Raw genomic sequence first — 13,847 nt, 5'->3', positions numbered from 1 at the left:
GCTGCGTTCCTTTTAATTGGTTTTAGACGGCTGCGCTGCGTTGAACTGTCTTATTTTCTACCTGTTTTGTTTTTATGTACTGAAATGGAGGAGAGATAAGAGTTGTAGGAAACGCCAGAAACTGAAACATTGCGCCTTTTAATTTTTCGCCTCTTATTCCGCGCATAAGAGCGATCCTTTTGGGGATACATGCGTTGAAGTAGGTGTTGCAGGGTCCCATTAAAAATTCATAACGTTTCCTGTGACCACTCTTAAGTAAGACAAGAATTTGATTTACATGTGGCTGCTGCGAACTATAAAGCCCTGCTTAATGTGAGGAATAATGGGAAGTGGTTTTTCGAATTGCCAGTAGCGGCGACGAATGGTTGCCCCTTTGAGACATCGCACACATATTACCGGGAGCGCGAAGGGAACGTGGAGCAGAGGGTTCGAATCCCGGTGCGAGAGGTATCTCGCCGCTTTTGTAATGGAATGGATGTACAGGCGTCCCCGACCGGTTTCACGGCTTTCCTGAAAAAAAAAAAAAAGAAAGTGCTCGAGAATGGTTCCGCCTGGTCTCTGCATTCAGTGCAAAATTTTAGTCATGGTCATGAAGTTCAAGCACGCTTTTAGTTAGTCGGACATTACAGAATAAGGAAACCTTAGATCTCACCCTGCTTTGTAGTTGTACTGCGATGAATATCCTTTCTTGTTCTCAGGGATAAATTTTTGAGATCATCTCTCATGATGATGCTGAGCAAGGCGCCATTTGAAGTTTGAAGTTTATTTCCTTTCTTACAAAGGAGGAGCCGTGACTATAAGCTGTGGCAACAGCTTGACAAAAGGTCTCGGCTCCTTTAAATTACTGACAGCACACGAGGAATACTACGCTTACATAGTATTACATGATATTACAAAATAAGGGGGTGTTACTTTTGGTGACGTTATGCCGTCCACTCAAACGGCCAAGGCAGCCGCCGCGGTGGCTCAGTGGTTACGGCACTCGGCTGCTGACCCGACAGATACGGATTCGATCCCGGCCGCGGCGGTCGCATTTCGGTGGAGGCGATATGCTACAGGCCCGCGTACTGTGCGACGTCAGTGCACGTTGAAGGACCCCAGGGGGCCGAAATTAACGGAGACCTCCACTACGGCGTCCCTCGTAGCCTGAGTCGCTTTGGGACGTTAAACCCCATAAACCATCAAACGGCTAAGGATGTGCAAAGTTGTGGTGAAAGTTAATAACTGCTCACTTCTGTTGTTTTACTCAAAGTAAGTTTAGCGCGGTTTTTTCTTTTTTTCGAGCTCAAAATGAAGCCCGAAGATTTAAAAATTGTCACTTGACTACGTGCTCACGCTGTTAGCACCCTGAAACTCGCCTGGAGAGAACATCAATTACTCAAAGCCATAATGAATAAACTGGTCTCTATATAATCACAGCGCTGGTTCTATGATGATCGCGGACGCTTCGGTTCGCTAAAATCATGATTCTGCAGCATCAGGGCGAGCACGTTGGAATGAAGAAATCTGTGCTCTGCGGTAAAACGGTGACGTCATGGTCGCGCTCGTGCTAGAGCATCCTGATTCTAACAAAATGACGTCCCCGCAATTGTTCGCGGAACCCTCCCGGCGGCCTGTGTCCTCTTCATTCAAATTGCGGCTTTAGGGAACCGCGTTCCTTCAGTCCGGGCGCGTTTGAGGCTGTGCCAACACCGCGACGCGCCGGCGCATAGCCACCTGACAATTTTTAAAACTGAGGAGCTTTATTTTAAACCTGAAAAAAAAAAAGCAAGCTAAACTTATCTCGAAAAAAAAAACTACGGAATTCGGCGGTGTTTCGGCGTGCTGTTAGACTTTCATATTAAAACGTTTGCGCTAAATTAATTATTAAAACTTAATTATTATTAAAGCCGATTGTTCTGCGTGAGGTAGTAGATTAGGAGCATTTAAAGTATACAGAGACCTGATCAAGGCGACTGCCTATAACCTCGCAATGGTCGAGACTTCGCAGAGCCTGCATGTTGCCATTTTTTAAAGCTTTACTCAAGTTAGCTGAGATGCTTGAAATCGATCGCGGTATTCAACGACTGCCGACCGCCACAGATCAGGGGAACATGGAGACGTGTGCGAGAATTTACAACACGCATCCAGGGTTGCTGCCGAACACAGCACCGTGAGATAGGAGCGGTGAACAGGGGGGTGGGGTGGCGTTATTCACGGCGCCGGATTGCTCTGAACGAATCCTTGCAAGCACTCTCGTCGAGATGGTCATTTTGGGTTCACAGAGCTTGGACCATGAGCCCCATCCTTTCAGGTTTGCCCTCCGTCGACCGCTGCATGGCTTCTCGCACGCAGCGGCTTCATCGCAATTTCTATGGCCCGCTGGGGAATTCGCTCCGCAAACGTTCGCGTCGCTTCGTGCCCCCGACAGGAGTTCGTTCACGGCGCGGTGCCGGCTCTTCGGACTTCCCTGAACTGGGCCTCTGCGAATGCATTCGTTCTTGCGACAGTCGCCGTGTTTCGAAACTTTTGGGGAAATGACGCAGTGGCGCAACAGCGAGCGCATCACGAACGGGGGCGCCTGGCACCGATAGCTGTAAAAACGCGCGGCTTCACCTCGCCAGAAACGAACGGTTCATCTTAGTCTGCCGGCTAGGGAAATCCACGAATGTTCTGAGAACGAAAGTGCACGATTAGTCGGCGCTCTTTGATCGGTTAATTAAGCTTTCATTCGCCCTAATGAAGAGAGCACCAGATTCGCCGAACCGTTCTGAAATGCGGCGCGCGAACTTTGTAAGTTACGAGGAACACTGGATTCAATAATCTTTGAAGCCTTAGCGGCAAGACGACAAAATATTTCAGTGACGCCGTTTCTTTTAATTTCTTTTATTGATTTCTTTCTTTGGCATGCAAACGGCGGTTTAAATATGCAACACCAGCTGTTCTGTGCTTCCTTGATTAGTACAGTAAATGGTTAACTGCCAAGTGCTGTTAGATAAGTACTGTTGTGCAAGACTCTTCCTACGTCACTGCTGTGATGTGGTTGTCATGGTAACGTCGAATGGGAAGGATCGAGACTGCGCGAGCCTACACGTGTGCAGCGCCGTGAACGGCGCGCAGGCCGTCTCGTATTCGGCCCTTCTCTGGCAGGTGCGTGTGGTGTTGACGTCGCTGTGGCGGAGATCTTACCATGTGAGCCGCTAACTGTGTGTTCGTAGGCGGCATTCGCGTTTTCACTCTATCCTGACAATATACACCTTCGTAGCGTAGGTCATCAGGAAAGACCCGGTGCTTCGAGGGGTCGTGATTAAAGCCCTGGTGGCCTAGAATATTTTGCTTAAAGGTCATTGGCCTATCATCAAAAGGAGGCAGCCCGCGCCCGCCCTTTGAGCATATGCTAGGGGCAAAATGAAAAATAGCTGAGCCCTCTGTATTTGACTCGAATAGCAGTCCAAAGATTGTGCGTAAATAGTGCGTTGTGTACCGTCATGCGAAAGTTTCACCTAATCTTAGTCTATGCAGTGTGCTGTCGTGAACGCGCTCGAGATCACGGCCTGAAAGTCATGTTCGGATCCATCCATTTGAACAAGCACTGTTATATAATGACCGTCCGGCTAAGCCTAGTGCTGTGCCGCCGTCGCGTTGCTCGTAAAGTCGTGGATCATGAACGGTTGTCATTAGATTGCTAGGAAGAAAGTAGTGCCCGTGCGTACTGTCTCACAAAGTGGCGGCCTTTGTCTTACGCAACTGTTTCTTTTGCAGATGATGCTCAATTTGTGTCGTTTATTCATTTATTTATTTCTTTAAAGCGAAAGCTTTACTAGCCTAGCAGCGCCGATTTCGCTGTCTCCATGAATGACCTTGAACAGGAGGATCGGAGCTGCGTAAGTAACCACGTGGCGTACCACGTGACTGGCAGCAGCTGCAGCCGCGCGCTCCGCCGTCGCCGCGGCCGCTGCGCGCTGCCTATCCAGTGTCTGGTTATGGACGAAGCAAATCAGCCGGAACCGACGTCCTCGAGAGTGGGTACTCGCGGACGCCGGGCCGAGTCTGACCATCCGGTCGGCATTACCAACCGTGCGAGGGATTTAGCAGTCGATAGGGAGCATAAATGCATTAAACGGCCAGCCGAAACAGATGAAGGGCGGGAGCTTCGAAAGCAAAGGAAAGGCGCATAACTAGCCCCCTAGGACAGTGGACACCTTAGTCGCGCTTTAAGCTACGTGGCCGTATTGACAGATGTGCGCTGCATGCATTGGCACTCACAACGTTGTGGCAGAAACGCTGCACTGAAGCTATAGGCCATCGGCGTTCATTATGTTCATTGGCGTTGGCGTTGACAACGTTCTAGATTCCGATGATTTTGAGGAGAGGAAGGGCGTGTAATTGGCTGCCTGAGTCAATGGACGCCTCAATCGCGCTTTGAGGTACGTGGGGCGGTGAGAGAGAGAGAGATGTGGGCTGCATGCGTTAGCGCTGACAGCGTTGTGGCAGATAGGCGGCACTGCAGCAATAGGCCGCAGCGTGACTTCACGCTGGTTATGCAAGCGTGAGTTTCGTTTGCATAACCAGGGTCTTAGCTAAGCCGCAGTCATTCTTTTTTGTTACGAATGAACAGTTCAACGACGCCGATTATTCAGCGACGGATTAGAATATTTGTAGCGCTGGTACTGCATCTCAGGACAGATATACTGCATAGATGCGCCGCATGCCCTGTGGAATTGCTACGTGCTGAGCAGTCGATATTATCGTCTCGTTTCCCAGATTATGTGATGATCCACTATATCAGCCTTCATCACAGCGGGAGACGCTGCAGAGCCGCACGTATGACTCTCCGGGGAGTTTCCATATCCTATTCCAGTGTACGCTGTGGAGGTTTTACTTGGGGAGATAAATCCGTTTTCCCCGCTTAACCGCGGCTGACACAGTTCAAAACCGCCGGACCCAACCCCGTGGTCGCGAGCGCTACCGAGCGCACGGCGACCACGGCGGGCCTTGCTTTACGGGAACAAAGGAACGACACACTGGCTGACACAAACAAAGCATTTATTGCTATAACAACAATAACGCCAGCTAGCAACAAAATACACTGAGGAATCGAGGACGTCCGACTCACCAGCACGGTTACGAGCGAACGTTCGCTCACGCTAGGGCAAGAGGGAAGCTCCGAGGCCGGACTGGACGGGTTAACGGGAACATGTTTCCACACGAGGTCGCCCGCCGGCGAAGAGCGGAGCCTTGCGCGTGAACGTCCACGCGCTTCCCCGATGCCGAGCAGAAGAGAGCCGTCACTCCTCCGCGCGCGTGCGCAGCAAAACGCCATCCGTGGCTCTGGTGTCGCTGCGACGCGAGCGCCCTCCCGTTAGTTAAAGTAACACAACTGAGAAGAGTGCCTTGCGGGGAAGCTAACCACAGTTGGGGTGCATTGCGGGAAAGCGAACCACAGGGGACGAACGAGTGCGTCCCCACAACGCAAGCGAGAGTTATTGTGTCAGGAGACTTGTACTGCCAATTTCATTAACATGCATACATTTTACAGCCCCGCCAATAGTTTGGCCATCATCCACGGGTAGGAATGTAGGCGAAAGCAAAACGTCTCCTGCTCGATGTCACGGTGCTGTGTGGAGTTGACCAATTTCATAAACTACTCTATGCCACCACGGAATTGTTTTGTTGAGTTATCCGCAATGGTTATCCTAGGCTGGCCATCAGGCATTTCATTACCTCACCTCTTAGTTGCTCGAAGCCAGTTCCGCTTAGTCGTGAAAATGCTGTACGAATTATCGTCTCATCGTGTCTGAAACGCGCCGTGATATGCAGCCATTCTCACAAAGCTCTCCAGCGCCAACACGGCTTCTACATGAGCCGGTGGCTGAATTTTTGCTGCTATTCTCACCTAAATTAATTATTGTTTCCATTACCATTTTGCACTCACCGAGGGCCTAATACAATGGAAGGCTGGTGCAAACCGGCAGCTTTGTGCCGTAATGTTCTCTGCCCGGACATCTTCTTGATGGCAGGTCGTTGACAAATCCGCGCTGAGCTGCGCATCCAGTTATTAATTCGAAGTGCAGAATATTTAGCAGCTTGCATTCGCAATTGAAACGTCGAAAGCCCCGTCTGCTATGCTAGACTTTGAAGCTGCTTGGTTCTACGTATTATTTTTAACGACCAACCGTAAATTATGCCCTGCAGCTGCTGTTTGCGACTTCCGCACAATGTTCGCAGCAACAGTCGACGCGTGGGCTGTGGAACTTCATTCGTTATTTCCTAGACAAAGACTGCCAGCTTAGATGTCAGAGGCATTTGCTTAAATGGAATTCCCGCGTCGTGTGATTATGAACTCGACAGGGGCCTATAAACAGCTTCCGCCTCGCAGACGCCCCTCCAAGTGCTCGGCGTTATGGAAGAAGATCAAAGAGGCTCGTTGCTCGCGAACAGACGCGTGCCTGACCTCGTGCACCCGCCGTCCACGCGGATTGCGAATAGAAATTGCCCCTGGTTGGCGCCAGGGCTCGCAAACGCATACCGAATGGATTATTGAAGCTCGCGCACAGCAGCAGCCCCCCCCCTCCCCCCCCCCCCCCCCCCCCCCCCCCTGGGCGCCGCTGGTTTTATAAGCGTGCAGCCCGCTTTGTGTAGGGCTCTGCGAGACGAGATGAGCCGAAGTGCATCTCGTTATCGTTTCCGAAAAAATTCGCACCATTGTTGACTCCAGCACGGTTTCGCGCCTCTCTGATCGTTCGCCGCTGAATCGCTTTAAAAGAGGAAAGCTCGCCGTTTCTGCTTTGGCGTGTAATCCCGTCTCACTTTTCGTTGTTGCTGTCTTTTCGTTTCCGTGGTGTATGAAAATTGAGGTCGTTACTCAAGGCAGCTGTGCTTCAAAGCTCTCTCTATATCAAATATCAGCGAGCACTTGCGTCTCTGTTGCGAGCCGAGGCGTTAATTTTTTTTTTTCTCGGTCGATTGCAATTCGCTCTGACCGCATGAAAGGTCCTGTTGAGAAAGGGGCCATTCTGTCCTTTAGTTACATTTATTTAGTAGCTTTGCTGAAGAAGTCCTGCTCATTACGTGGCGGAGGTGTATATCTCTTCTTGAAGAAAATGTATTCTGTCTGTAAAAAAAGCGAGAGGTTTCATTGGATGAAAGGTACGATATGTAGGCAGTAGGTATGGAAACTGCAATCCTGTAAACATGCTGCTCGACGAAATGGGCAGATGCATGCGAGATCCAGTAAGATTTAAGCGGAGTACGAAGATATATATATATATGGGGGGGTTGGACTTTTCGCTTTTTGTTTGAAATATCGGCGGAATTTTTTCGTTTTTTATTTCAGAATGCTATATTTGGCTTTTTCGGCGAATATTGTTTTCGACGAATGAAATATTGACTTTTTGGTACCGATTCTGCGTGGTCAAATTCATTTAAAGTCTATGTCGGCGTCGTTGTCATGCTGAATAATTTTTTTTTTAACCAGTAAATAAAGTGCAGCTTGTATTATTTCGTGCTGTGCTTGTAGAAGAAATTGCTATCATCATTAAAAGAGTAACTCAAGATAAAGCTGACAGACAAAAACGGAAGTGCAAGTTTAGTTCTGAAAACTATAGGCTGACATGTTATCGTTGAGGTGCGCTAGGTTGAGGGCGGGGCGTCACATTAACTGCGTGTTGGTGGCAGCGATGGAACTGCCGCTCAATCGTTGCGGTAGCCAGAACGTACTTTTCGGCACGGCCGTGGCCGGTTTCGTGTTAGTGTCCTACATGCAATTGATTAACCAACTTAACCGACTAACTGCGCTACGCAGGTGATGATAACAAACGATCAGTGCTTTAATATAAGGTGATTTATTTATTTATTTATTTATTTATTTATTTATTTATTTATTTATTTATTTATTTATTTATTGCAATACCTTCAGGGCCCCAGTGGGGCGTTACAGAAGGGAGTGGATAAAAAGTAAAGACGATGCAGCAAAATGAAAACAAAAAGTAAATGCAAAATGTAATGCAATACAGCAAAAGAAGAAAAAAATGTAAGCTTGAACAAAATACAAATCAGATTAGATAACAAAACAGCCTAGTCAAACACATAGTTTTCCGCGTCATTTTTAAATAAACAGGTGTCAGAAATATCGGCAACCATAGTGGGCAGGCGGTTCCAATCGCTCGCCGTCTTGGGTATAAACGAGTTAAAGTATGCATTGCTTCGGCAGTATGGAATGCGCACCTTGTGGCGATGATCCGTGCGAGGTGATATGAATGATGGTTCAGATAGAAGATCCCGTTTTAGCTGGTGTTTGTGCTAGTAAATCTTGTGAAAAGTTCGTATTCGCGCAGGTTTTCTGCGAAGGGAAAGGCTAGGAAGGTTCAAAGTAGTTTTCATTGCAGTTACACTAGCAGTGCGGGAAAAGTTAGACAAAATAAATCGGGCGCTACGATTCTGTACTGACTCTAACTGATTTGTAAGAGTTTCGGGTCCCGGGTCCCACTCAGAGCACGTGTATTCTACTTTCGATCTAACTAAGGTCTTATAGAGTAGCAGCTTAAAAGAAGATGGAGCCATAGAAAAATTACGACGCAAGTAGCCAGGCATGCGGTTAGCATTGTTATCAAAATAATCGGCATGTGCGTGCCATGAAAGGGTAGCAGTTATATGAACCCCTAAATATTTATCTGTGGTTACTTGCTCAAGGAGAGAACCTGAAATATGGTTGGGAATAAGATTTTTGTTAGTAGACCGGTGTGAAATACGCATGACCTTACACTTGTTAGTATTCAATATCATGAGCCAAATATTACATCAATCGTTGCGGTAGCCAGAACGGTAGCCATAGGAAGCATAAGAGGGTTCTCACACAGCTTCCACCCTCGCCGTTCGATGACGTTCTACGTCACACCTGCGGTAACTCAGGACGTTCTACGTCCGCCGCTTATGAACGTGGGTGGCGCTGATGAACACTCTCAAGGTTAGGTTACTTGTAAACATAAATACCCCCGAAAGCAGAAGGTTTGACAGCCGTCGCCGTAGCTCAGAGGTAGAGCACCGGACGCGCAATTCGGAGGTCGTGGGTTCGGATCCCACCGGCGGCATGTGGTTGTTTTTTCTTCTGCTTTTCTAATCAATTAGCTTTAAGCGATGACATATTCAGTAATATTCTAAATTGATCAACACAACCAAATAAATAAATAAATAAATAAATAAAATCCCCTGTGCCCTTTGGTTTCTGTGGCTGTTGGCTTCTGTCATATCAACTAGATACCTTATTTAGGTCACTTTGAAGTATGTATGAGAATTAAACGGATTTTATTACTCGATAAATAACGCAATCATCTGCGAAAAGCCTGATTGTGGAGTTAATAGAAATTGGCAGGTCTCGTTAATGTATATTACAAAGAACAGCGGCCCGAGTATGGAACCTTGAGGCACGCCGGAGGTAACAGAGCACGGTGAGGAATCAGCGTTATTTGCAGTGACGAATTGAGTTCTGTTACGCGAAAAACTCTCGATCCATGAAAGAATATTCGGGTCAATATTCAGTTTACCGAGCTTAAAACAAAGTAGTTGGTGATTAACAAGATCAAATGCTTTCTGAAAATCTGAAAATACGCAGTCAATGAAAAGTTTCTTGTCTAATGCATCAACTAAATCATTGGTGAAGGAAATGAGTTGCGTTTCACAAGAAAATGATTGAAGAAAGCCATGCTGATGAGGGAAGAAGAACGAATGATTTTCTAGAAATTTAACCAGATTAGAATAAATGACATGTTCAAACAGTTTACATGGGACACTTGTTAATGATATGGGTCTGTAATTAAGGGCACAATGAGCATCACCAGACTTGGATATTAGTACCACCTTACCCACCTTCCAGTCCCCGGGCAGCTGTCCTGAATTCAAAGTTTGCGAAAACAGCGCACACAACTAAATGGAAGAATAAACACTTGTATTCTTTAAAAATTTAGAATTTATGTCGTCGATTTCCGAAAACGAAGAAACTTTGAGGTTATTAGTTATTAATGCTTCCCAGCCTGCAGAGGCGTGTGCTGAGAGTTTCCCAGCGTGCGGAGAGCTAATCAATCCTTTAATGATTATTTTTTTCTAAATGACCTCGGAGAGAGCGCAGGGCTTGCAGTTATATCTGATCCCTTTGCTTTTTGCTTTGCACTCGCCCTCCGTGTCGGGAATCACAGCTCTCGATCGTCTTTCTGGCCTTTTCCCGTTGACTGTATCAACGGCAGACAAAAGCGGACATATAAACGGCCTGAGAGAACCGAACGGTTTTCGCCCACAAGTATTTTTTCCCCTTTGTCTTCAATTTTGCCATCTAGCCTCTGCAGTCGGCTCCGGTTTTTCACCAAGACCGGAATGCGCGCCGGCGTTTGCTGGAGAAGGAGCCTGTGTCAAATCAGACAGCTTTGATGCTCCGAATTCGGGCCGATCACGCGCTGTAGTCATTGTACGGCACGAATCGAATGTCGAGAAGCCGTACGGAGGCAGGTTGAACCTTCGTCATGTCGTTATGCAAATAGTTTGCCCTGGTAATACGTCCTTTTTAACTGCTGTGGTTTTCTCATAATGGTGGGAGCTTCTGGAAACCGCCCTTGTTAGGGGGCTTTCATTAACCCGTGTCTGGTTCTCTTTCGTTTTTTTTTTTATTCCGCCCGCATTAATGCGCGCACTCAAAGCGGGGAATATAAGGAAACTTGTTTGCCGAATAGCGACCGCACGTGGCATCTACCTTGAAGCGAGGTTAATTTCCACGGCGGTCCATTACTTTTACTGGCGAGCAACGATTAGCCTGATGGGCTTTCCTTTTCATTTTTGCCTTAACGATCGCGATTACATCTCGTGCCCGCGGCCCGGTCAATCAGCGTTAGGTGGGCGTTGCTCATTGATTCTGAGGGGTCGTCAAGGCTCGACTCCCCGCCGCTGTGAGCTATTTCGAGCTCCGTCTTTCACGAACGGGGGCGCCGCGCCTGCAAACCATTTTGAACCGGCGTTTATCCAGCTTCAGGCATCGCTCGGTGCCATGCTGTGCCGAGCCCTTTAAACACCGTGTGGGGAAGCTACCGTGTTGAAAAATATGCGTCCAATACACACACATGACTATGAACACGGAACCGTACAACAGTCGACGAAACATTTGGTATCGATCGTGTGTGTTCAGCTTATCAATTTATGAAAGCCCTGAAAAACCATTTGCTTTAAGCAGGCCGAGAGCGCGTTGATTCAGCATTAATCATTGAGTGTTTTAGCCCGCTTTCCAGTTAGAATGAGACATTGAAATGTTTTGCTGGCTCATGATTGTAGATTCCATTTCAAGTTGCTCCCTCCATTTCAAGTTGCTAGTCTGTGAAGCTGTCTGGTTTTGCACTCTGAACACGAATACGCCTACATGGGAGTATAACGAGAGTAAGCTGTCATTTAGCGCGCTTTCTTTTATAGAAGAGAGTGCGCTAGAAGACAACTTACTCGCGTTTTACTCATTTTTGTTTAGAGTGCAGGCGATGCAAAGGTAGTTCTTTTCGTTCGTTCATTTGTTTTATATAGTAAATAATTTTGTTCTCCTTTCACTCATTGCAGATTTGGTCTTTCTTTGCCTGATACGACTTCCGCGGAGTGTTTTATCGCTCAGGAATGTTTGGAAGGTAACTGCTACAGTAATTTGCGCCAATTGCACACCGTGATTTTACTTAGTAGTTCTCTGTCCATCACGTAAATTATGAAACGACGTGTAATACAAGGGGGACCCCAAAATAAAACCCAAAAATACATTCGTAGACGTAGTACAACGTTCTACCGGTAGATGGGGTTAGTAGAGACCTTTACGAAACAGCTGTGCAGACGGCGCCAGTTTGTAGGTTAACGTTTGAGCGTAGCGTTGTGTTTATTTTCTCCCGCCTGCGAAGTCGTTATGGCAGATTCAAAAGAGCAAAGAGTGTGTTTGAAATTTTGTTTCCTGCTTGAAAAATTGGCAATGGAAGTTTACGAAGTGTTGCGACAGGCTTTTAAAGAGGATGCTGTGAGCCGCACACAAGTTTTCGAGTGGTTTGGGCGCTTTGAATGGGGTGAGACGAGTGTTGAAGACCATGCTCGTTCTGGGCATCCTTCAACGTCTCGAAGCGATGAAAACGCTGAAAAAATCCGCCAAAAATCAACGAAGATCGTCGTTTCACGATCGACCAAATTTCAGAAGAGGCAGGCGTTGGAGCTCGTGCCAGCGCAATTCGTCTGAGCAGTTGCAAATGAGACGTGTTTCCGCTAAATTTGTTCCTCGGCTTTTCACGCACGATCAAAAAAAAAAACATTCCATTGAATTGGAGCCGGGACTTAAAAAAAAAAAAAGTGGTTGAAAGTGATTCAAACTTTTAAACCAAAGTCAGTACAGGTGGTGAGAGCTGGTGTTGCGGGTATGACCCAGATAGTAAGCAAGCGTCAAGCCAGTGGAAGACTCCCAACTCTCCCAGATGCAAAAAAGAAAGCAATACAATTGAAGTCTAATGTGAAGACGATGGTCAGTGTTTTTTTTTTTTTATGTTCGTGTAATTGTGCATCGGGAACTTGTTGCCCCTGGTCAGGCTGTTAACCAGCGCTTTTATTTGGAAATTTTAAGACGTCTGCGAGAGGATGTGCGGAGGAAACGCCCTGAACTTTGGCGATCAGGTGATTCCTTCATCACGACAACGCCTCCGCACACACGACCTTACAAATGACCCGCTAACTGGCCTCTCGGGGATGGACTGTCGTTCCCCACCCTCCGTATTCACCAGACCTAGCCCCGTGCCACTTTTTTCTCTTTCCGAGAATGAAGAAATATCTAAAAGGGAAGCGTTTTGGTGATGTGGAGGCGGTAAAAACAGCTTCGCAAAGGGTACTGGACGATATCAAAGTTGAATAGTTCCAGATATGCTTAAAACAGGAGAAAAAAAAAAACTTGACAAGTGCATTGAGTTTAATGGAGAATACTTTGAGAGTGACTGAAGGAGTTTTGTACAAAAGTTAACGAACAAAAAATTAGTTTTGTTTTGGGGGAAGGTTCTCCCTCGTTCTGCTCCTCAGCCTTTACAAATATTTTCTGAGGCTCACGTTTATTTACATTTGTTACTACTTATTTACGCCGTTGCGCCCTCTGTGTCCACTGGTCCGAACGACATACTGGGGTCGCAAAAGCCGAAGTCACAGAACTAAGTTCGTAGCGACATCTCAACTGCAGGCACTGTCATTTTCATGGAGCTTTGAACGTGCGTGTTACTCCCGACGCCCTTTTCTGCCGCCGTGCGTCGCAGACACCCCGTTGTATTTTGCTAGCGCTGGATTGAATGCAGTGTTGCCTGGTCCGTCGTGCGCCGCCACGGAATTCTCGCCTTAAATTCCGGGTTCAACGGAAGCATTCCTGGGGTGGCTGGTGGTTGCCACAAAGATCCCTGTCTGCCCGATGCTCCCTTCCTGCTGCTCTGTCCTTGTTGTTTCGCTCCCTCGAATATAGAATGGCAGATCACTGGGTGCATATCTTTCCTCACTGCGATTTTCCTCTTTCTTATTTGTGCAATAGCGCGCAGCGTATTCTCACTGTCCGGGGCCTCTACTGTTTCTTTTTTTCCTCCATGCACGTTCACCCTCGGGCGAGGAACTTGGGTGCATCTGTCGTTTTTCCGAGGGCCGGTTTTTTTTTGTTTGATTTTATTACCTCTCTTTCGCACGGGCCCACCGTATGCGCTCTCTTCTGGCCGCTGCTTCCACGAGAGCAACAAGACTGTCCCGTCCGCTTTTGTTTTCTTTTGCGCGGCCGCCTTTGTTGGGCCGTTGTTTGCGTCGGCGTCGCCTTTGTCGCCGGCGCGAGGCTCGCTTCGTTCGGGAGCGCGCTGCGG

General features: G+C 47.5%; 1 protein-coding gene and 1 non-coding gene across 7 annotated transcripts in view; both read left to right on the top strand.

Annotated features, from left to right (window-relative positions):
• Positions 1-13,847, top strand: part of LOC149352402 (uncharacterized) — a 561,538-nt gene that overhangs the window by 453,642 nt on the left and 94,049 nt on the right. The gene's annotated exons all lie outside the window — the stretch shown is intronic.
• TRNAA-CGC (transfer RNA alanine (anticodon CGC)) lies at positions 8,997-9,068 on the top strand. The gene has a single exon. It is a non-coding gene; the product is annotated as a tRNA-Ala (tRNA).

The sequence above is a fragment of the Amblyomma mixtum genome, chromosome 3 (assembly GCF_055824585.1).
Source record: "Amblyomma mixtum isolate Tamu chromosome 3, ASM5582458v1, whole genome shotgun sequence".
NCBI classification, from domain to species: Eukaryota; Metazoa; Arthropoda; class Arachnida; order Ixodida; family Ixodidae; genus Amblyomma; species Amblyomma mixtum.
Note: the sequence above shows the minus strand (reverse complement) of the source record. Positions and strands in the feature narration are given on the sequence as shown.